Genomic DNA, 25,723 nt, shown 5'->3' with positions numbered 1-25,723 from the left:
ACACACTTCTCACAGTTATTATCAACAACAATATAATTGGTCAGGATAATGATCATTTAAAAAAAAAAAAAAAACGGGGACCTGTAGAAAGTGAGGCTTTCTGTCATTGTAACTGCTGCAGTGCTGTGATGTTCTAATCAGCAGGACGAGGAGGTCATCAGTGATGAACGCTGTTGTTTTTTGGAGCAGAGGGACTGAAAACTGAGTAGATTAAATGGTGCATTTAATTAAGAGGCTTGGGATCAGGAAGTCAGAGATCAGTCTTGGCTCATGCCAGCAGTAGCTACATTTAGCCTAGCTTGTTAGCGAGTGCCATCTGTTCACACACAGATTAGCACTCCACAGCAGGCACTAGCATTGGGTGCATTTTTCTGGTTCAGGTCTGCATAGGCTGCTATTCAGAAGACCTGTTCCCTTTCTTTCCTTCTTTTCATTTCTAAACTACATTTTCACTGTAGGTCAGGGGCAGTCCTGATCCACATATGTGTATTTTAAAAAGTTGAGTGGGCAAATATTAGAGAACTGAAAATAGCTTGGGCAGTAGGACAGATCATTTGTCAAGCAATAATGTTTGAGAATTAGGTTAAATGTTGCAGTTAGTTCGAGCCTGTAGGTTCCACAGTAATTATTCAAGAACTCCTATCTCTGTGGTAATTTAGTTCACATAGTTTGAATGTGATCATGGCAGTTTTTATTGTTATTGAATAGCACGGGGACGTATCGCTGATTCTATCTGACATTCTCTTCCTTTCTCTCTCTCTCTCTCTCTTCTTCATCACCTTCTCTCTTTGTTTTCCTCTCAATCTCCTCATCCTGTCCTGTGTCTCTTCCCTCCTGAACTTTGACTGATGCAGCGTTTTCATTTCCTCTGTGTCAGTGAACACAGGATCAGTTGATATTCATGCATAAATGTTCCCACCCTCCACCGGGATCATCTTGCAGTGAAAAGCACATGTAGGGTACCACAGTTGAAGATGCATCTCAACCCTTCATACAAACTAAATTGAAAGTTTAATGTTTTGACTTTGGTTGAAAACTCAATCTGACGTTGAATGGAATGTACCTTTAGTAACTAGCCAGGGTCAGGATACAATGTTCAATTTACCTGCATCATGCAGATGTAGCTGCATTTTATATTCCTTGACATAGGGAAATAACTACTATGCTAAGTAAAGATTCTGTAGTTACACAAGCCATTGACCAGATGTGAAACCAGGTCACCTAAGTGTTGTATAATATTCTGACATCACTAAAGTAAAGTTATTGTTAGGCAGTTGTATCATGATTCACATTATCTACTCCTCAGAAAAAATACAGAAGTCCGGACCTCAGTGACCTCAACAGTGAGTGTGGCCATTTGAATCACTGTTTTTTTTGTTTCTGAATTAAAACCACAAGGGTCGGCGTGACTATTTGTGGTGGTGGACTAGAGAGCCTCCGGTGTGGGAATGTTCCCAGCGGGTAATAAACAAATGACAAGACAGGTGTTACGGATTACAGCAGAAAATGTATAAAAAAAGTTGTGTCGGCTCGGTAACTGTGGAGCTCTTCCTTTGCAGTATAGCGTTAGCTGCCTCACTCTGGTGCTGCCCTTGAAGGAGGAGTGTTGCCACCAGCTGCTGCCTCCCCCATCAGACAACGTTTGCAGTCTCATTAATGTCACCAGGTTTAATCTGAAATATTTCCGAATAGGCGCATATGCTTTGACACCAAATCCTCCATGTTGCCGTTTAACTCTCTCCTCATTAGGTGATAAGTCTCTGCTACTCTGAGATGTGACTCGGCCAGTTTGCTGCACAGAGCAGACACTTTCAGTTTATAATTGTAGCGTCGGCCTAAGTACTAAAAGTATTTTACAAAGTGGAGTTTATTTGATGGACGTGGACACTACCGCTGACACAAGGAAATGAACCAAATGGGTTTGATGTCTATAAATAGAGAGTGGGTCCGGTGAGGAAGTAACGTAAACGCTGTGTGTCTGAATATTCCACCCTGTATGTCCGAGTTCCTGTGTCTCATTAAAGGGGAATTTTAGTACTTTTCAACTCGGGGCCTATATTTATGACTGTAGATGTGTAAATGAATCGTACAGATACAAAATAAATAAATAAACAGCGGCAGTGGCTACAATGTTCTGGAGCAGCTGTGACACGTCGCAAAATGTCCACTAAAATACTTTTTGTTCCCCAATAAAATGGGCGAAAACGCCTAATTTTCTCAGCATTTTCTTTCGTTTTTAATCTGATGATCCTCTTTCAGTACTTGCTGACAATTTTCTGTCTTTCTCCACCTCGTTTAATGTAAAAAAAAAAAAAAGCAATGACACTGTCGACGTTTACTGTTAAGGTCACTTGGAGGATTTGTGTTTGCTTTTCTATTTGGGAATGATCATTCTCTACACTTTGCAATGACCTCACTTACTTAAGTCTGATTTGAGGGCATTTTTTTTGTTGTTTGCATCCAAATGTGTTTGTTCATTTTCAAAGATTCTTGTAAAGTGTTTTTGCATCATATCTACCGTAGGCTGCCCGCACTGGCTACTTAAGGTTTAGCCATCTGCTTTATAAGCAGGGATGACTTCCAAATCACTGCATCCCACTTAGCTAGCTTTTACACCAAATACTATAAATAGCAGCACCCGCTAATCCTGGCTGTTGGCTGCATTTTTATTTATTTGTTTTATTTATTCTTTCTACTTGGAACTAACCAAAGCTCAGACAGCTGCTACTCACCCAAAACACTGAAATATCTGATGCCTTGATGTATTTGGCTGAAGGATTTGGATATGACTTGAGGCGGTTTCCAGTAAATTTGTGAAAAATTTGAGGATACTGTTTTGATGTTTAGCATCCGAGTTCATTATTTCTTGAGCAGTAATGAAAAACTGCACAGCAGGGGGGGGGGCAGAAAGCCCTGAGCAGACTGGCAGCGAGGGAGATTGATCAACTTGTTTGAAGATGTACTTGATCAGAAGCAACACGCTGCAACAAGCCTGCAGATAAGAGTTTGGATTTCAGAATAAGACCCTGTGAGTAGGTCCAGTGATGGATGACTTTAATCCTGCACTGGTAGTAACTTGGCTGTAATGCTCCGGCTGCTCAGGGTTCATGATTAAGCCCCTGGCACTTGATGACCAGATAACAGCAGATACCCTGGATTCCTCCTCTGGCGGTTTACAGGAAAAGGGAGTTTGACCGTTGACCTATTTTTTAGTATAGACTAAATTGTTCCATTTAATCCCTATAAACTGTGATGAGGTCGGTTCCTGTAAAGACAAAACGTACATATTTGTGAAGACTTTGTGCATCGTAGTATTTAAGAATTAAGAATTAAATGTATCTTGCAACAGTTTTTTGTCAACTTTTAACCAAAACACACTGTTGTATCTTAGCCCTGTGGCTCAGGACTGTGGCTCAGGGGGAAGAGCAGGTTGTCTATTAGCCAGAGGGTCAGTAGTTCAATCCCAGATTTCCCAAACCTGTGTGCCGAAGTGTCCTTGGGCAAGATACTGATCCCCAATTGGCCCCACATGATGTGCGGTAGTGAAAGTGCTGCACATTGATGTGTGCACGAACGGGTGAATGACAAATCTGGACTTTCAATCCGTACTAATCCACGGGTTACCTTTGATACATGGACTGACCCAATTTCTTGCCAAGATTTTCTACTCTCACCACCACATTATCTTTGTGCCGACAGTATGACGTTGGTTAGTTCAAAAGACCAGTTCTTCTAATTTAGTATGGAATGTGATTAAAAATACGCGTGTGGTCAGTTGTGTGTTGCTGTATAATGTAATCAAACAATCAATGTTGTAATCAATCAATAAATCATTCACTTTTTATTTGTATAGCCCATAATCACAAATCACAATTTGTCTCATAGGGTTTAACAAGGTACCACATGCTCTGTTCTTAGCCCTCAGCAAGAGTGAGGACAAACTTTGAACAGGGACAAAGCGTAGGAACCTCAGAGAGAGTCACATGTGAGGGATCTAGTTTTAATCATAATCCACGATCAGTTGCCACCACAATCACGATCCGTGACATGGCTTCAGCCCTGATCCTGGGTCTGTAATTACAAAGTGATCATATGAGTTTGTTTCAATGTTGTGATATTTGCACAAGAACAGTGAAAAGTTACATATTGGACGGCTCTGCTTCTGGTCTGATGAATTAGTTCAACACTCCTCTGTATAAAACAATGGGATAAAGCTAATGAAACTGTGTGTGTGTGTGTGTGTGTGTGTGTGTGTATCCATACCCTTAAGGGCTGTTTGTCCCCAATAATGAGCTGTCATTTGTCTGTCAGGATGGCTTGACCTCCCAGCCACCCTGCTGACACACACACACACACACACACACACACACACACACACACACACACACACACACACACACAGATAAACGGGCTGCATTTAAAGTCCTTCTACCTCTTAACTACACCTCTGCTGTTAGTCCTCCTTTACAAAATGTGTTTTCTCTTGCTCCATTCTTTGAAGGATTTAATCAGAAAGAAAAAACATCACAGAAAACACGGTTGTGATTGATCTCTGTGTCAGTAGCTAAACTTAGTGTTTTGGTTTTGAAATATTGCTGGCGATAAAAAATGATACCTTGGAAAAAGACTGAAGCACAGTGACGGGTTGGGTTTGAGAGTTGTGTGTGTTTAACCTAATGAGCCTTAATATGTCAAACATGTACTTACTGTATGTTACTTATTATTATAATTCCGCCTCAAGCAGTTTAAAGTTAGCAGATTATTTCCCTCTCCATTAGATCTGACTACATTTCTTTCTTTGCAGCTTGTATAACATGATGTTCCCACAGCAAATGCAGAAGATCTTACACAGAGATGTTCATGATTGTGACTTTCAATCAGCCTTAGTGTTGTTATTGCTTTTGTCCATATGCTGTATGTAGTAAAAACTGCCTTTAGGCTACATTAGCCTCCGCATCTTATGTGCAAACAGAGTTTGACATTTTTCTGAGGAGTGAGTTGCACTGGAGTCTGAATGTAAAAGAAGAAAATGCAGTAAGGGGAGAATTTTATGACAACCCCCCCGCCCCCCTTGTCCTTTATTCAAGACACTCCAAAATACCCTGCTAATTCTTGGATGCCGTGCGCTCCAGCTTCAGCTCCTTGTGCCCACGCTGCTTCTGTGCCCGTGTGAAACGGCTGCTCTTGAAGTTTCTCTTCAGTTCTTTGATCTTTTTTGTGCAACAAGTTTGTCAAAATTCCCCAACCAATGGAATTCCAGGTGTAGGGTGTTAGGCTTGTCTTGGAGAGTCCTGTACGGGTGGTTACTTTAACATGAGCTCCTGCCCTCCTCGGCTTTATACACAGCTTCCCATCAGAGTGCTTGAAGAAAAACAAGGGACACCTTTATGGAGCAGGAGTCCAGCAGATCTCTGGTCGACATGGAGTTGCAAAATCAAGGATCTCAAGTTGTTTACCCTGTGGGAGCTATTCTGTGAGCACTCACAGATACAAAGTACAGCACGGATGGACACAAAACCTCTCCATATGTAGGCAACTATCTAACCTGGCACAAAGTGGGCTGATAAAAAGATGTACAACATTACCCTAGCTGCCCTCTGGGAGTTGAAGCGAAAGCATGACTCAACCATTTACCGGCAGCGCAGAGTGAGTCAGCACGTTTACGAGAGATGTAATAGGCTCCTGAGACATTTTACCTCACCTTTGCACACGTATTTGGACACGCTGTGCATATGTTACAGTTTTCAGGATATGCTCGAGGATGCATCATCTAATTAATTTATAGTAGGGCTGTTATTCTGATGCCTTGCTCCCGGGCAGGTGATTCACTTTGGTGTCTGCGTTTCAGAGTGCACAACTTGAAAGGGTAACTCCAGTCTAGATGTTACATGGAGAAGCATTGCTGCACTGACCCCTACAGGTTGAAATGTACAACTTGATCTCACACTTGGATCGCAGTTGGGTGTGGTCGGTGTGCAGTGCAAGCATGATTATTACCTCTGCTAAAAGTTCATGTTTTCATTTGTATTCAGGTGTTTGTTAGCAGGATTATGCAAAAGCTACTTGATGGATTACCATGAAACATGCTGGAAGGTAGATATGGGCCAGGGAAGAACCCATTTCATTTTGGTGCACATCCAGATCAGGGGGCGGGTCCAGGAATTTTATTTTACTTTCTTTAATATTGCGAGATAAGCTGTCTTCAAAATTTCCCTAGCTTTCTGAGAGGTGAATTCAAGGATATTGATGAAAACTATCTAGCACATTTAGGGGACTGATATTTTTTGGTTTTTCCAATTTGGTGCGGATCAAAATATAAATCAGGATCTAGTGAATTTAAATGTGATTTCTATAAGGGGACTGTTGGGCCTTGTCTACTGAGTGCCATTCTATTTAACATAAATATATACCCTGGGCAAATGAACACAAGCTGAAACTCTGTTTTCTGACCTGCGGTATTTTGACTCCTCACCTTGCTGCAGTGACACAGCAGGAGCTTAATCCAGGGCGTCTCTGCCTGTAACCAGGCTGATTAGCAGTGTTTCACTGGAGCGCAGCCTCTCCAACCTCCTGGATTGTTTTCCAGTGCAGAAGAATCTTTACTGGTGCAATAAAAAACATAAAAGTTGTGTAAAACTGATTGTACATGTAATGTAACAACTAAAAATCTATAAATCTGCAGACGAAAAAAGAAAGGGTATTGCGCTGCTAAGCCATAATTGAAAGGACATATTAAACAAACAATCCAACCATGCTTCAAACACCCTCGATGGGATTCATCAGTCTATTGTGGATTAGTTCACATTGTGGCATTGTTGTCTTGTGTGTGTTTGCTGTCTTAAACTGAGTTCTGTGACTGGTCTCGTAAAAACAATGTTTTCACGCTGGGAAATCAATTCAGCCCTTGAAGGAAATCCAGTGCTTTAAAGGCTAAAGGAATGCTTACTGGATTGTATAGAAACCACCGATATAACGTTAAAGACTAACAGTGTGTTTTTATTGCTATATTGAGTCAACACACCAGCCGCTGCCAGACATAAAGTATAAGTATAAGACATAAAGACATAAATGAAGATGTGAATGCACAGCAGCACGAGTCAGTGAGAACACCACGCTAATGCCTCTCTGCCAGGTGGGGGGGGGGGGTTGACCAGGTCCAGGTACACAGCATCACACAGTGAGTAACAGCCTGTGACCCAGTTGAGCTTTGTTTGCTCCACATGACCTCATTCTGACCATTAAAAAGAAACTGTCAATGCTACTGCAACTGTTTTCATCAGACACAACACAGCAAAAACTTATTAGTGCATCTTCAGTGGATTTATTACTGCTGCATTTCTATGTGCTCTTTAAAAGATATGCTGCTTTCCAGGAATGGATTCAGTCCTGTGAGGCAGGGTAATTAACTACCTGCCTGTCCCCTACCAGGAAGACACTGAGGTGATCATTCCAGAGAACTGACAGTGACACAGCAAAGATTGTGTGTGTGTGTGTGTGTGTGTGTGTGTGTGTGTGTGTGTGTGTGTGCGTGTTTCGTGTGCGTGTGTGTGGTCACAGGTGATGTTAAGCTTAGAGACAACTGGCTAGTTGACCTTAATCCTGCATCAGAACACAAGTACTGTTATCTCTCTCTCTCTCTCTCTCTCTCTCTCTCTCTCTCTCTCTCTCTCACTTTGTGTGTGTGTGTGTGTGTGCCAGTGTGTGTGTGCGTGTGTGTATGTTTGGTCGTATTAGATGTGTCATCTGCAACACGTTAACCTACGCTCAGAAGACCCCACATACACAGTTTACACACAGTATGTGGTGAGATAAGCCTGTTAGCAATGCTTTGGCTCAAAGGAAATATCTGATTCTGTTCAGTGTATCTAGGCAGTTTCTCTCTCTCTCTCTCTCTCTCTCTCTCTCTCTCTCTCTCTCTCTCTCTCTCTCTCTCTCTCGCTCTCAGGAAGGGAAGAGGTGTGCATTAATGAGGATTACACAGAATCAGAAAAGAGAAATCCTAAAATGACGTTAACCTCGAAGAAACACATTTAGTTGAAGGATTTAGTGAGAGTTCAAATGTTAACATGCTTGAGTTAGTTGCTGAAGATGGTAAACTACATATAACTGCCAAAAAATGGACATGCTACTGTCATGAATGTAAACATGTTAGCATGAATTTGTTTTGGCTTATTGAAACTTGCACATAGTCTCTATTAGCTCTGGGTTTGTATGAGAGTCTGAGTGTGTTGTGTTTGTATGTATGTTCATATTCAAATTTGTCAACATATTTACCATCCACCCATACAGTCAGACATAGTTTCTTTTACATGAGAATTTATATTAATTTCACTCTTAAGGCTGTGTACTTGTCCCCTGGATTCTGTTTCGTGTGACAGTGACCTTCGTGCATGTGCACCCCGTTACCACCTTAGACCTAATTCATTATGTGTGAAACGCTGGTATGTGCTCTAGTGAAGTTGTTTTCATTTTCCATATTTGTCCTGGGTTGTTGTGTTTGTGTGAGTGTCTCTGAGTTGAATATGTCACAGCCCTCATTGGCAGGTCTGTGTTTACAGCAGTTAAGTGTTTCTTGTTCCAACTCAACCTCTGCTTATATTGAACCAGTTTGAATTCGGAGACAGTGTTTCACAGTGCTTTGTAGACAACACTATCGCTAATGACTAATCTCCCCTGTGTATGTGGCATTAAGCTTTATTCTTATCTTTCCTATCATCCTACCTTGTAGACTTGAGGAACCTGGGTACGTTTTTTGGCAGGCACTTCACCGCCAGCCGTCCTCGAGGACCAGCTTTAATCTCGCAATAAGCCACTGTTGATCACCGACACCAGACAGCTAAATATATGGATTACATTAGAAAATATTTATTTACCCTGATTTCTTCCCTTTCCTGGCGCGTCAGCACGTGTTTGTTGACTGAACTTGTCGGGGCACATCTTGTTGGTGTCAATATCACGTCCCCACTTCACTGGTTTGGCAGCTGAATTCTGCAGCCATTTCTAATCTCTCTCCATTTTGTCTCCGCTTTTCCTTTCCGATGTGAGGCGTGTTGTCTTTTCCTCTCAGAAGGAAGACATCACAGTGTGTTTGCTTGCTTCTTGACGAGTGTGATTCTGCATCCATGTGTGTGTGTGTGTGTGTGTGTGTGTGTGTGTGTGTGTGTGATCATTATGTCGTGATCTGAAGCCATCTGGGTTGGCGGGCTCATTTGCATATCTGGTGTTAACCAATATAAATATTCATGTCTGGGGTCTAAACTGGTATGAATATTCATTTTGCCTTCCGGACGTAGATGGGTGGAGCGGCTGCGATTCCAATCAGCAAAACAGAAATCAACTCAACCTTTTGTGTGGTGGACGAGAACACTAGCCGATTGCCGCAGGCCTCTTGGTGTGCTCGGCGAGCGCCATATGTACGAGGATTATCACATTTGCTTTAGTCACATGGCGGCCATATTTGATGTGCATGATGCTTGGGAAACGGTGCCTGCAAGACAGGGGGACAGATGGAAGCAGAAACAAACTCAACTTATCTTCGGACAAAAACAGTGACAGGCTGAGATGACGCTGTTAAACGAGCGAGGAGCTGCAGGGCAGACTATCCACCATAGTCCAATTGAGAAGCTGCAGCAGCAGGATTCACACACAGAATCACATCATTGAGCGTTAAGCTGCTTTCTGAACGTTTTCCTTAAAATATTTCCAAAGAGGCTGAATGTGAGAACGCAGCCAACCAAGTCAGTTGCTGCTGACATTTTCAGGAACCTTTCCTGACAGCTTCCCTGTGCAATGTGCAGAAAATGTTAACTTGGAAAGATAATTAAATTCCAAAGATGTGTTGGTGTTAATAGTCGATGCGGTGAATGCTGTGCCTTCTGCATGTTCCACCCAGGCCCCACCCTTCGCCTAAATATTCCATTCTCCTGTTGTTGTGGACACGTCTGAACCCAAACAATCTCCTGCTGTGTTCTTTATATGTGAAAGGCAAACTCCGCAATGATGTCTGGATGATATATCCCAGATTTCCTGGCGCTCATGTCTGAAAACAGCTTTTGTGTTATCACTAAAAAAACAAGTTGAATATTAGCGCAAAGACATTCAGAGTAAATTCTAATGCGTCATTCCTCTTGTTGTGTCCTTAGATTTGGTCCTTGAACAGCTCAGCTCTTCTTTACAATGTAAAAGAAAAAAAGTTGGGTCTGTATTTCATTTTCTTTGATTTCTATCCGGTCTGATGTGGTTTTCTTTGATGTGTTGACTCCGTTCGGTGGATCTGCCTTGTGTTTGCCTTCTGTGAAGTAGGAGATGACTAATGTCATGGTGATTACGAGGAAGATAAATGGTGTATGAAAATTATAAGTAACGCCGGCTGGGTTGACAGCACAAAGGCACACGTCTTTAATTACGAAAAAGAAAACATGTGGCTTCACCCCCCGAAATATCACTTTGAAGTCTGAACCTGGGCCCACGAGTACAGTAGCTGTGCAGGCCCCAGGAGGCACGGGAATGTTACTTTAGCAAAGGAGTACAAAGACCCTGCATGAATAATATTAACATTAAATAGATCTTACCACAAAAGCCAAACTGATGAAAGGCAAGGAATCCTGGGTGGAGCCGAGGTGACGAGCTGAGTGCGACCACAATCACTGACACACCTGTCAATCAAACAACCACACTACTTGCACTCATTATCCTATATGATATTCATCGTTTCATACAAAATATTAGTTGGTGTTTATTCTACTACAACCATAAAATATACAGTATCTACATAGATAAGCCGAGCTGGTTTCAAATTGGGTTAGTGTGCAGTAGGAAGGGAAAGGACACTGGATGCTCTCATGTTTGTACTTTGTACTTCTAAGACTTTGTGCTGAAAAATAGAAGCACCTTTTAAATTTGTGTTTGTCTTGTAAGTGCAGGATGGGACAGGGTGTAAGGGCTGGTTGCGGATATGAAACTGAGGTTTCAATCGAGTGGAGCGAGCTATTGTAATCTTATGGCACGTTAAAATGATGTATGACCTACTTACAATGCAATGGAAAATGAAAAATACAGATGCGCTGATTGTAGACATGTTCTAATCAAGTCATTGCACGTACTCATTGAAAACATATTTGTGTCAGTACAGCGATTTATGTAAAAGATATCACGTTTTATATCTTGCGCACTGATATAACAGTTACTCATCGTCTTTATTGCTATATATAAATATGTAATATATTTCATCACTCATTATGGCAATATCTCTCCTTATTTGGATAACTCTGCGTTCTGGCACAACAAGGATGCAACCATGAAATCTGCCTGAAGGCAACACAATCAAGCGTGGAGGCGAGTAGTGGTGTCAACGTCTGAGAGCCGTCCTTTTTATCAGTGTGCCCAGATTTCATCCACTGCCTGCCCTAAATTATTAAAACCCACGCCAGTGACGCTCCTCCCCTTTACCTGAACAGTGAAAAAACATCCCCCTCTCCGAGAAGGACAAGGGGGAGGGGGGACTTCTCACCCTCCATGCACTACATTGATAGCAGAGTAAGCTCTTGCCCTTTAATAATGTCCCATTGTTTCCCTCAGGATTGTTTCATGTGAAGCCATTTAACATCATCAGCAAGTGGTTGTGATCACTGTTAACCCCCAGGCAGTCTTTTATTTGTGAGCTGATTTTGAGAAATTAAACTGTCCTTCAGGCTATGTGCCAGTGATGTGTGGTTGTCTGCTATAAGGAAACTTTTGAATAACCATTTACTGTTTAAATTACCAAGTTGAATGAAAAGCTAAATGACAGGTATCTGGCTGACGAATTAGTCTCCTTAATTCTGTTTGAATACTGCTGAAGCGCACGCTACTTCCTTGTGTCTGCTCTGTGTGTGTGTGTGTGTGTGTGTGTGTGTGTGTGTGTAAGCATATCTGGCTCAGCCCCACCCATTGTAAAACAGACACATGTGCATTGCATTGCATTCAAGGCAAGGCAACCTTACTTGCATAACACATTTCATACAGAGGGTAAATTCAAAGTAAAGTTAAATCACCGGCAAAGCAGAGGGATAAGGTTTCACCTTGTGTATTTTTTTACAATGCAGATTATTGCAGGTCTGGCAATACCAGTGATTTAGTGTTGCTAAACCACACATGCAAGAAGAAATTCTATCGGTGGGATATCTAGTTTGAATCCAGATCTATTATATCGTCATCATTATCCTAGTGGTTACCTGCAGATCGACTGAGTAACCCCCTGTCCCATTTGAAAAGCAGAAAGGAACAGAGCCATAAGATCCGGCTCCCTTCAAAGAGCCATAATTCCCTACACTAGAGGCAAGTGACCGTGTGACACAGAACTGGGGGACGACACTTAACAGGGACCACAAATCCTCCCTTTTCAAATAATGCCGTAGTGTGTGTGTGTGTGTGTGTGTGTGTGTGTGTGTGTGTGTGTGTGAGTGTGAGAGAGTGTGAAAAAGGGAGAGAGAAAAACATTATTTTGCTCTGCAGTGAGTTGAGTAAGTTCCATTTCATCTTCAGTAGCACACACACACACACACACACACAGCGGCTTTGGCTCAGGGGTTAGAGCGTTAGAGTGTTCTCTAACCAGACGGTTGGCGGTTCGATCCCAGTCTTCCCCATCCCTTGGTCAAGACACTGAACCCAAAATTGCCCCTTCTCATAGAGAAAAGTGCTGTTTGGATGTGTGAATGGGTGAATGTAAAAATGTACTGTACCGTGGTTTGAGTGGTCAATAAGACCAGAAAAGCACAATATAAATACAGACCATTTACCAATTATCACACAATGCATTGTTCTCATGCGCTGTGGATGCTGATTGGTATCTCACACATACACTGAGAAACTCAGATGCACAGCACTCTAACTTTGACACAATGCTCCACACAATGCCATATGCTCTCACAAGTCCACTTAGATTCGGTACAGTACACAACCATATGTGAAAACATACAACACAGGCAAACACATTTTAGGACACCATAAATAAAAGACCTGCACGGATTTTACACAAAGAACAAATTGTGTTTGTCTGCGTGGGCATGGGTGTGTGTGTGTGTGTGTGTGTGTGTGTGTGCGTGTGTGTGCGTATAAGCATGCACATATTTGTGGATGGAATGAAAGTACCTGGGAATCTGGGGGTGAGTTCAGCTTCATTCAGCCACACAAATGCTGCCCAGATCCGCACACTCACCCTGTCCCGAGTGCTTTAAATGAATACACTGTGGTGTGGGATGTGAGGTGGGGGGGCTCCTTGAAGAATGGAAATGAATTATTTAGTACATCAGACAAGAGGAAAGAGATGGCACATGAGAGGGAGAGAGAGAGAATGAGAGAGACAAATGGACTGATGAGGACAGAGGGGTATTTTATTGTATTAGCAGTAACGATGATGAGTCCTCAAGAGATTGTTGAATAAAAGAAAACAGCTTGCCATCATCTTCCAAACCGAGGCTGAGAACACAGTGTGTAAATTTATTGAACCGATTTAACTCCCTCCCTAAATCGTGTTACCTATCAGTGGAAATCCAGATACGCGGAAATTCTGCATCTCTCCATCTTTGCACACATTTACGCTGTTTTCAGCTCGATTCGTGACTTCAGTCCCTCCAATGCTGCTCATTCACCCTGAATGTGGTAACGCCGTGGGCTGCTGAGCTGCATTTTGGTATCTGCTGGTAGAAGTTGAGAACAGCTCCTCTTTTCTAGTGATCTTTTCTAGTGGCAGTGCAGGCACCAGCCGAACAAATATCAAGTGCAGGTTTTAGCCAATCAAATCTGGTTGTTATTATCCTGTTCCTCTCCCTTAAGCATCACATGGACAGCTAGCATGGCATGGAAGCCAGGAATGTTGTGTGTCCCAAGCAGGAAACTGTGAACAGAAACAGAAAACAATCCAGATTTAGTGTGTGGAATCCAGAAGTCCCTGTAGTAGTTGTGTTACTGTGAATGGGATCGTCATCATTTTAGAGCCTTGCAATAATTTTAATTAATAATAAACCTGCAAACCAATGAAGTTGAAATACTGGAGGAAGGAAGCGTTGTAGGTATTAACTGATCTACTCCAAAGCAGTTTAGTTTACATATGTAGTGTTGTGCCAGTTCACACTTAACATGAACTAGTTCAAAGGTCAGGTCATGCAGATGAAAATGAACTAGTTCCCGTTCATAGTTCATTTTTATTTTTATTTTGAACTAAGTTCAAGGTTCTAAAAATGAACTAGTTCAGATTAGTTCTGAACTAGTTCATTTTTTATTGGGATGATTTGGGATCATGTGTTTAATTATCAATCGATGGTGTCGGATCATGTCTGCATGTTGCTCCGGTCACCTTAACACTGTGTGTGTGTGTGTGTGTGTGTGTGTGTGTGTGTGTGTGTGTGTATTTCACATGAACGTGTGATATACGTTCATGTGAAATACACTCGCTGGAGTGAACATAGCTCATGTTCACGTTCATCATATGTAAATGGTTCAGTTTATCGTTCACAAAAAAAATGAACGGCATTCATTGAACACGTTATACTGTAAGATGTATACTGTAATGACAATGTACTGTTATCTGTATCTGTACTGTGTATTTACCACCTTGTTAGATACAAAGGAACGATGTTTGAATTGCTGGTAGTTTTTCTTATTTACTGAGAGAATGATTTTGCTGCTTTCACCTGTGTTTTCCTGACCTTGCTTTGGTACTGATTCTTTTGTTTAGCAGTACCCTCATAAGTGAGGCTGTGCTCTAAACTGCCAACACTGCAGTTTAGCAGACGGACTGAAGATGCATTATCTCTCTGTGCAGTGTACGTTGCACCTTTAATCGGGTAAATAACTCTGGGTATGAAAAGTTTTGGGAAAAAAGCCACGTAATCCTGTAGTACTGTCACCAGGAGCGGGATAGAGAACGGATGAATGAAATAAAAGAAGAGGAACGCAGGATAAACAATGACAGGAAAACACTCTTTCATCCTGAATGAGAAAATAGAGAATGTAACCCAGGCTGGAATAGGTAGGGAAACAGAATACTGGAGTGTTTGTGGAGCCAGATTGAATTTCATCATTTATTCAGCACTTCAGGAGAAAGAAGGGGGGGGGGGGGGTAAAGTGAGAACGAGAGGCCCTAAGAGGCTTTAAAATACCCTATAAGAAGTTTTATATCAGGTTTCCTAATCTTCTTTCTCCATTTCATTTCTCAACCATCAGCTCCACGGCTGCCAGCCGGTCACAGGGGAAGCCGGGCCCTACTGTACTACAATGAGGTAATTTACATTACATTTGTGCCATTTTTGTGCAGAGAAAACATTAAAGCTGATCCTCTCTTGGAGGAGGGCGCAAACATTCACCAAACAACTACGTCATAATGGAAGTTTGGCACCGAGTAACAGAAAGAGGTTCATGTTTACTGTGAGATTGCAAGTGATGGAGGAGTATCACAGCAGGAGTGATCGGCTTTGTCTCTGTTTACAACCAGTAAGGACACATACACATATGTTTTACAGTGTTGATCTATTTTTTCCAATTATTTCCATTCATAAATGAACAATTCACACCTGCCTGGTAGCTGTTCAACTGAATAACAATTTGAGGATTAAAAAAACACTATCAATACAATTTAGGATGAGTTACAATAGCCCAAGAATAAGTGATAGGATTGCGCTGGAAGTGTCAGCTGAAGTATTAGTAAGGGAAGGGAAATATGATCAGTATTATAAACTAATAGTTGTAACCTGGAGGATGTGTGGCTCAGGAGAACTTGAGGAGGTTTCTCTCTCTATTTGTATTCAGTAAAAAAAACAATAACAGAGAAAGGGAAGCAGTTAAACTGTTAATGCTGCAAGGAGCTGATTTTACTTCTTTTTTTGTTCTGTTGTCAGACAACAGGACGAGTATATAATAATAAATAAGTCATGATGTACTCATATAATTACTATGAGTACATTTTCTGTATTTATAACGTTCTTTTCTAGTCTTAATGACCACTCAAAGCTCTTTTAGTACAGTTTTGCCATTCACACACACACACACACACACACACACACACACACACACACACACACACACACACACACACACACACACACATACAGTGCATCTACAGTATGTGCAGCACTTTCTCTGTCACACATCAGTCACACACTGACAGCACAGCTGCGAGGGGCAATCAGGAGTCCAGTGTCTTGCCCAAGGACACTTCGGCACACAGAGGGATGAGCCGGGGTTGGACTACTTTCCTCTTTGTTAGTGGACGTCACACCCTAACTCCTGAGCCACAGCTGCCCCCAGCTACCAGACAGTCATACTTAAGTTGCTTCTAACAATGGAAAGAGAAATACACTTTGACACATTGAGCTGTTGTAGGTGTACGTTACATGTTGGCTGATCCCCAAACTATCGTTAGAAATGTGGATGCATAGGAAAAATAAAAAAAAACTTTTACAAAAACTTTAAACAAAAATAAATGGCTAATCAATGTAAACATCAACTTCTGAATTGGTGAACAGTTTTATTCAGTTGTTAGTGGACACTTGGCAGTTCATGGTATGTTTTTTTCAGTTTACTGTCAGATGTTTTGATTGCTTAAGTTTGTTTACTGGACAGAATCCTCAGTCCTGCAGTGACCTTCACAAGGTCACTCAGTTCACTGTGAACCTGAGGTGCAGTTGTGGATCTTGTGAGATTTGTCATATGAATGCTCAGCTGTCTCACTTGCTCCTTTTTTCAAGTCAGAAACTCTCTCTCAGACGCAGAGCGACGCTGCTACTGGGCAGAAGCAACGCGCCCCAAATGGAAAGGTGCATCGTTCATAGTTATGTTACGTTGGAGAGTAATATTGGTTTGGCTGTGAGCAGATTCATGCTGAGTCTACCTCACAGAAAAATGATGATGAGGCAACTTAACCTAATGAAACAGCAGGATGGAGTTTCTGCTCAATCATCCGTCAGAGATATAAATAAGTGGCTGCTGATTGGCAGAAGCTTCTTGGCGTTTCAGGAGAGGGCATAGATACAGCAGCTCCTCGTGGCTGAACTGGCCTGGACCACAGCGAGGCTTGTTCCTCTCCAATCAAGGCAAGCGAAGGGGTGAATTGAACATTAGATTCCTGTGGCGAAGCAAATCTGCAGTGTAGCTTTGAGTAGAATTCAACTTTGGTGAACTTTGACCAGCGATGATTGATTCATATTTGCGCATGTGTGGCCGCGACCCAAGAGATTGGACTTTACTGGGAGAAGGTTCTTAAAGAGACAGGAGCTAAAACAAGTGTTTCAGACAGAGGCTGAAAAGAGGAGCTGCAGCGATGGATATTTGCTGAACATTAGAATATTTAAACCTTTCCAGAAACTAAATTAAAATCATGGACCTCAATATGAGCATTACATGTCTCCTTTAATCCAAAACACGGGTCATATGATGATCAATAAGTCCGATTTTCTTTTCTTCAATTGGCTGATTAGATAAGATGGTGATAATTTGCTCACATGCAGCCATTTGTTTCAGTCAGAGCCCAGAGTGACACAGAGAAGGTCCTGACAGAATAATGGGACTGCATTTCTAATTTGTCTCCAAACCTGCAGGGGAAGCCAGCGACTTGTTATCTGTTAGCATCTGTTCCATTCAGAATGACAAGAACCCAGGACAACACTGCCTAGACACCTGGTCACCTACACACACACACACACACACACACACTGGGCCAGATGCTGTCCAGACACAGTAATTGAAAGGAGGAGGGGATGGACAAAAGGAGAGAAAACAATGAGGGGGAAAAGAGAGAAAAGAAAGTGTAAAAAAACGAGCAAAAAGATGCTTGTTAAGTCACAGGGGAGAAGAGGGGGGAGGTGGGACATGTGAGGAGGAGAGGTAACAGGGAGACACATGAAAGAATGGATGGAGTCTCGGAGGAAGGGGAATGGTGGGATATGCACATGGGATGGGGAGGGTGGCAGAAACAGCACAGCAGAGGTCAGGGTAGAAACTGTGACAGTTTGCATCACAGCACAGCACTGAGGACGAATGGAGACGCAGAGGGTCCATGGGGAAGAAGAGAGAGAGGTGGAGTGAAGAAAAGGAGAGGAAAGATGAAGGAGAAAAATAATTCAATCATTCATTCAGTTATTTGTCAGGCAAGGAAACTGTGTGTTTTGGTTTTTTTTAATGTTTTTTATGATGATGACAGGACAGTGTTTAGTGGTACAGCTGGGAAACCACGCAGAGGGGCGGGGTTGTAAATGAACCTGCGGCCGTTTCAGGAGGTAAGCCCCATGTGACATCACTTTACATCGTAGCTAGAGAGAGAAAACCGCAGCAGTTACCAGGAGGGTTTACCACTGTAGAAATCCTGGCGGCTCTAAAATGGAGCGACACTTGTGAGCTAGCTCAGGCAGCCAACTCGAGCTGGGCTGCTCTAATCGTGTGACATACCCCACCCTCCACATCCTCTGTGATACACACCATCCCAGTTTGTCTGTCTATTTAAACTGCCATGAGTTCTCATCTCTCCCTTTTGCTCGTCAAAGCCTCTGATGCTTCTGTATTGCTAGCTGTCGATTCAGCCCCCCCCACCAACACCCACCGGTAGACTCTGATCGGGGGTTAAATATAATTTCTCATCACTAACGTAATCATAAGAAATAAACATCTCAAATGTGAGTCGTCTGACTGAACTAATGCTACTCCTATAGATGGCTATGTTTCAGGGTCGAGCAGTTTTTGAACACATAAACCATTTTATGAATGTACTTGAATCTGGGGTATAAATTATCTTTGAACACATTCATTCAGAATGAGTTCAAATTAAACAATACTATGATGATTTTTGATATATATATATATATATACACATATATATTTTTATATATTCATTGATTTACTGCTGCTTTACCAGACTGGCATGGACACGGTTCTGCTGCTTGAGCTCAGTGATTATTTTAAAGATTGTTTGCTGCTGGTAACACACAGTTTGATTGCTTCATTTGTCTTTGCCAAACCCCCCCTTTCTCCCTCAACTCTCAGCTCAGTTTGAATTATCTCTCTCTCACTTCGATTCAATTTTCCATTTTCCCACCTGATGGCCACGCCAATAAAACGTGTAGAGAAGAACTAAGTCGCTCTCATTCGCTGTCTCTCTTTCTCACATACACACCCACACACACTACCCCTATGGCAGACTATCAGTGACATATGTAATGCATTCCCTAGCCCCCCACCCTAACCCTAAACCAAGCAGGCTACACACACACACACACAAGCACACACACACATTCATGTATTAGCCTGTTTACTGCCTGTACAGTTAAATTCAGTTCACAGTGGGCAAGCTGGGAACTGCTTCGAAACCAATTCTCTAAATACCCCTCCTGTGCGTGTGTGTGTGTGTTCACAATGGGAATAACACAGCCGTAGGTTAACTTTGCCAGCAAGCCTCTTCATTAGGTTTATAATGATGTGAACAGAGACACAGACGGATACACGCTGAGAGTACAGACACACAGACACAACAGTGGTTTTGGTCTTATTGTGCTTCTCGGTACATAGAGAGAGAGAAGTGAGTGTGTGATGCCAGTAATTGCCAGAGGAATGACTGTGAAGTAACAACACACACTACTTGACAAGGTAAATTGTTACCTCCCTCATTAGAGTCACCTATTAAAAGTACCCCTGTTAATGTCATTATGCGTTTGGGGGGAAATCGGATAGAAAACAATAAACTGCCAGAATTTATTTCCCACTGAGTGGTGCACACATGCATTTGATAGGTCTCAGTCTCCCTGGCTGTGAGCCCTGCCGCTGTGTTCGTTGACAAACCAGGGGCATAATGGATCCCACATAGCACACACACACACACACACACACACACACACACACACACACACACAGACACAGACACACACAGGGGAAAACATTAAAGTGCAGAGGTATAATTGAGATGTTTCAACATGAGACAGAGGGAATCTGCGCACCATGGCACATATGCAAATTCAGACAAACAGTTCACAAACACACAACACGCCCAGGCACACAAAAGAAAGCAGTATCAGCCCGACCATTGGTCTCCCCAACAAAAGAGACGGAAGCTTAATGTGCAGAGGCTTTTAGTGATGATAACCAGGGGGAAATGTCCAGTGGATTGTATGGGCGGCCACTGTTACAAATATGCAAATGCTGCTACATTTACAAAATGTCTTGTCTGTCATTTACCAAATGGAAGAGTTTTTGTTTATTTAGCTATTTTGAAAATGTCCCACTTCATCCCCTGCATCCTGTCCCAGTAATTTAGAAAATTAAAGGATCTGTTCCTCGATTTAAAGTGAGATAATGTAGCGGCCACAAATGGTAATCTAATTACTGTGACCATAAAAAGAAAAATCTAAACCAATTGCCATTGGGTACTAAACTGTAGCTACTGGGAGCTACTTTACACTGAAGCCATAGAGAAGCACCTGTCCCTCAGCGTTAGGCATGTGGTGGGTTGTTGACATGTGAATATGCTCCCACTGATTACAACTCTAACAGAAGACAACTTTCAAACGTTAGAGTGTTGAATCATCGTCACTGATAGCAGTAACAAAAAAGTGTGTTGATCCCACATCACACTTTCACCTCAGCACAGTAGCCAGTGCACAGTGTTAGACGTCATGCTACTTTTCAAGTAAAGCAGATGCCATCACAGTCTGGTCTTCTCACCTCTGACACACTAGTTAGTGTTTGTGTTTTCCTTTTATTCAACATAGGGCCCTCTGTTCAGACCTCGCTGCTTGTGAACTCACATACTGTACAAGAGCTGGTGCATTTAGCCTCACACAACCATTGTGGAAAATGTAGTAAAAGAGGGATTTTAGCTGCCAAAAAAAAGTAATGGTTGGTTTAGTAAATTTCGTACACATGATCAATTTATTATCATGAGAAGTCCATGTCTCTTCTGTCTGCAGATGTGGACATTATGCACATAATTGCTGGTGAAGCCCTTTAAGGTCAGTGGTGTACAGGTGAATATGAAGGGGACCACACCCGGAACACATGGGAGCACATTTTATATGAACTGCAGGGATATTATTATAACTCCCCCTTCCTGACAAGGTCAGTGCCTGGAAGTCGCGTTATGATCTGTTAAATGAATGAGCTGAAAGTGTCAAATAAGGTGATATCTATTTACATGTTTTCACAGGATCCAGTGGGAGGTTAATCTTATTCCTTTGGTGACTCAAAATGCACAATCACACCCTGATCATCACGATTCCTCTCATTAGATCATCATCAATAGAGGCCAGATTGGACACAAGATGTCAGTCGCCTCTGAACGCGACAGTGGATCGTGCAGCACCTCTGTTTGAACACGTTCTTGTCGGCTTTTACTTCTCACTGCGCTGCAACTTTAGCTGTCACTTCATTTGTCATTTGTCCGAGGAGGGTGTTTTTCCTGAGCACAGTGTTCTTTTCCAGCAGAGACGTGCCTCACATTCATTCACAGTCACACAGATTTCTTGCTGTCAGGTACTGTGAGTTCCCCAATAATACGGCTCCAATCTAAGACTTGAAAAGCATTGTGGCACTTTCTAGAGGTAGATTTCTTTTCTATCCAATTCCACTTTTGCAACTTGCAACTGCAGACTGTGGATTTTGTTTTGTTTGTATTTAATTCCCATGATAAACCCAAAAGTTACTTATGCTGCTTTCCAACACTGATGTCCTGAAATCATCAGTAGGGGCTGTATGTGAGAACACAAATGTCAGTGTCGGATGCTGCGAACATTCTCCGTAATTTCTCCTACCAGACTCTCTGTAGTAAAATGTCTGGATGATGTCCAAGTGAGAATACAGCAGGACATTTTCCAGAGGATTCACCAAAAACAAATGGCCGTATTGATGACGTTCCAAATGCGTGACGGAAACAAAAGTAAAGAAGGACGAAAAGAGGAACCCTCCGGAGCTCATCTCTGAAAACAGCTGTCTTAATACATGAAGACCTGAGTCGTACTATAAACAAGCATCTAAAACCAAAGCACAGTTTGACAACAACCCCTTAAAACCTGAGGGTTTTCTGAACAGCTTAACCTTCACTAAAACCTTTATTTCTCAGCCTCTGGAGCCGATAGGAACATAAAACCACCTGAGAGCGTAAATCTTTGGCTTTTATTGCAAATCATTTCCACTGCCCTGAAAAAATGGATATGGCTGAAAACACAGAGCACATTTAACATTTTAGTTCATTTTCGTTTTGTTTTGTAATTAATGAACATTAGGGCAAAGGCAGTGATTTACAATCAAAGCCAAAGGTTTAAGCTGTCAATTTGTTGTATTTGATTTTTCTATCTGGGAAGCAAAGCTTTTATTGACCCTGTTACAGCGTTACATCAGGTCAATCTTTATGTCTGGCTTTCAGTGATGCTGGCTCGTACTCTTCGAAATCCTCCCTCCTCCTCCTCAAGCACATCTCTCACCCCGGGCCTTGGCTGGCGACTCAGCAGGCGCGTCGACATCCGTGTCTAAATCTTCTTAGTCATGTTGGTTTCATCCTTGTAGCTGCAGTTACTCAATATACCTTCTCCCGCTAGGGTCTCCTGCCATTGTCTGAAACATTGTCACATGCTTGTGGTCAGCGACTGCACAGTAACCAAAAAGTAAATCATTCTCATATTGCGTTTTTTTCTTTACCGACTTTAAATTCCAGCAAGTCAGGATGCATTTCACAAGTCATGTGTCTTAAAAAAACGATAGCATCATATTAAACATGCTAATGCCTGTAAAGGGAGCAGCTCTCCCTTGCTTTCTGCAACATGTATAATATTTAGCAAATTAAAGTAATGAGAGTTTACTTCTTTTATTTACAAGAGACCCGTGGACCCTCTTAAAAAGACCCCTGTGAAGCCCCAGACCCTTATAGAGGGATCTAGGTCACCACCCCTCACTCTAAAGGATAGAGAAATAGAGAGTAAGGAGGGTAGTGAAACAGTGTGTATGTGAAGTTGACAGGTGTTAGAGTTACGGGGTCATTACCGCCGTAATCACCCAGTAATGACACACTGGGAGAGATGGGATCAAATCACTCCTCCTCTCCTTCTCTCTACCTCTCTTCACCTCTCTGTTTGACCTTGCAGCAATCAATCAGTAGGCAGACGATTCCTCGCCGTCGCAAGCTGCGCGCACCGCGCACATCTCAGTGTGGAGCTGAAAAGAGCGTTTGGCCGTTGTGAGCTTGATTTTGAGCTGTGCGTGAGGGGGACTGTTTGAAGGTGTGCGTTTCAGCCCCTGCGTGGCTTGGAGAGGAAAGTGGTTGTGACATGTGGCATGCTTAGAGGGCAGCAGTGTGACAGGGTGTTGCAGGGAAGGTGAACACACACACACACACACACACACACACACAGGTGCTACACTTTGCAGCATCTGACAACACATTGTATTCACGATGGAAAGTAATAACATATCATATACATGACAGAATCGTCCAACGTACCTTAAGGACCTGGAGGAATAATCACACGAGGTTTAGCTGGTGTTTCCACAACAGTAGCTTTACTCGAATGAATACAAACACTGCAGCTTCCCAGGTATGTGGGCAGAAACAGAAACATTCTTTTTCACCTTCAAAATAAGAGCATGTTTTGGTTTACAGATTGATCCTGTCACTTTATGAATCTAACCCTTGTTAAATCATGATGTTATTCATGTACAAACAATGTGAACAAACATCTTCTTAACATTTTAATCCGTTTTTAACCGTATGAATGATATGTATGTGCTTTTAACAGTTTTGCATTACTTTCTTATCACACTACGAATGTTCTTACTTTGCAGGTTTAAATACCTCTGCAGCTTCATCGCATAGGTGTAATCCTGATTTAAGCGTCATTAGTGGTCATGAGTTTACATGAATTTACTGTTATTTCATACTGTGATCAACTTAAAGTGCATCGTTAGTAACTTGCCACAAAGGCACTGAGCAACCTGTCACCGGTGCATTAAGAGCTTTTAGCACTTAGCAGCAGAGAGACACAAAAACAAGTTGCTGTGCGGAGGAGAAGCGTGGAGCTATAGTTCTGCTGAGAGCTTCCTCCAGCCTTTTCCGGCTTTTATGGGATCCATACAGAAACAGATTTTCAAAAACAAACCCACATCCAGTTCTGAATTAGTCAGCTAATCTTTTTTAGTAGTTTGTTTGGTGGGAAATAAAGAAAGCTTTCTCTTCCACTACACGATGGATTGTTAATACTATTAGGAGAGTAAATATTTAAGCAGGGACTCGTCGTCTTGAGTCCCCTCCAGCAAACACTTGGCAGGTAGTTTTGTTGACTTGTGTATCCAGAGAGAGGAGTCTGTCTCTGAGCCTATCCTCACTGATAGAAATCAGCTGAACAAAGTTATATGGTGATGAGGTGCTAAGACAATGTGGAATCTGTGCTCAAACCAATGTGAACAACCCCAGTAGGTCAGATTCCGGTGCCAGAAAGACCATTCAAGCATCAAGTCGTTGACAACCAGTGATAATTTACCGTTTTAGCCATTGGGTCTGAAATTGTTGTCAAATTCCCAACTAGATAATAAGTCATTCCACATTTTGTCACACACTCCAAAACAAGTTTAGATAATGGGTCAGTATTTGTACAAAAAGTAGCTAAAGGAATCTTACAGCCATCGAGGTCTTCTTTATGTCACTCATAATAAACTGCCAGCTATAAGTGCATGCTCATTTTCAAGGCATGGCTTTTTGAAATCAGCAATCAAAAGTCAAGCTGCAGTTTTAAGCACTTACAGTTGCTGTAGCTTAGTTATTATGGTGCTGGAGAAGAATTGCTCGTCTTTACGTCCGCTCACACTTTCTCATTAACGCTGATTCTTTTTTAACTACGACACAATGATGAGTTTTAGTTTGTTTGATTACAATCCATCCATCCAGGACACTGAAAGATAAAACGTCTTTAACTGTGGAGACATGCAGCTCTGTGGATGGGCTGAGTTTATGGTTGGTATTTTTATATTGGGGAGGAAGCAGACCGTCTTTAATTACTTGAATATATAAAGAGAATGAGGAGAAGTCAGGAAAGCAGCCTTTAAGTGATACTGCACACTATGTCTTTTTTGAGCTGTAAACTAAAGTGGACATGATTGTTCTTTGATGAAACACATTAATGCTGGTTTTAAATATTACATTTATTACCACATTTATATATATTTTTTTACAAAATCTACATTTATGGGTTGACCATAGTTAAAAACACCACCCTGCGTTTCAAACCATCTTGGTCTTTTTACGACAAAAGTTTACATAGAGTCAACCATCTGCCAATCACATTGACATATATTTGAAAAAGAAGAAGGTGGGCAGCTCTTCCTGTGAGTGGGAATCTGGAAAGCTGCGCTCATCTTCATATGAGACACTAAACCTCTAAACCACCACATCGTCGACCATTCAGAGACGTCCCCCAGGCTCTCCTGTCACTCTCACATACTCAGACACTTTGAACCACTGGCTCAGACAGCCGCCTGTCCCAGTGGTTCAAACAGCTTGGGACGACTGTGGTTTAGGCCACCAGGAAACTCTGTAGGCGAGAAGCTTCTACTTCTTACAACATTTACTCACTTACACTCATTAGGGTGAATGTCTATTTGCTTGATTAAAAGGCAAAAAATAGGGCAAGGAACTAAAGAACTCTAAGGATTGAGTGTGTATTTGTGCTGCTGTGCACCCAGTTAGTCAGCAAGTTGCACAGCCCCCCCCACAGCCCCCCCC

The 25,723-nt window shown here is 42.1% G+C and overlaps 1 protein-coding gene across 2 annotated transcripts in view; it reads left to right on the top strand.

The window, feature by feature from the left end:
• The first annotated feature begins 15,202 nt into the window (after nucleotides 1-15,202).
• The window catches only part of lrfn5a (leucine rich repeat and fibronectin type III domain containing 5a), a 110,901-nt gene continuing 100,380 nt past the window's right edge, over nucleotides 15,203-25,723 (top strand). For both annotated transcript variants that reach the window (XM_034576057.1, XM_034576056.1), the window contains exon 1: nucleotides 15,203-15,260. The gene's annotated coding sequence lies outside the window, so the exon portion shown is untranslated. The remainder of the gene's footprint in view (nucleotides 15,261-25,723) is intronic.

The sequence above is a fragment of the Hippoglossus hippoglossus genome, chromosome 22 (assembly GCF_009819705.1).
Source record: "Hippoglossus hippoglossus isolate fHipHip1 chromosome 22, fHipHip1.pri, whole genome shotgun sequence".
Lineage (NCBI taxonomy): Eukaryota > Metazoa > Chordata > Actinopteri > Pleuronectiformes > Pleuronectidae > Hippoglossus > Hippoglossus hippoglossus.
Note: the sequence above shows the minus strand (reverse complement) of the source record. Positions and strands in the feature narration are given on the sequence as shown.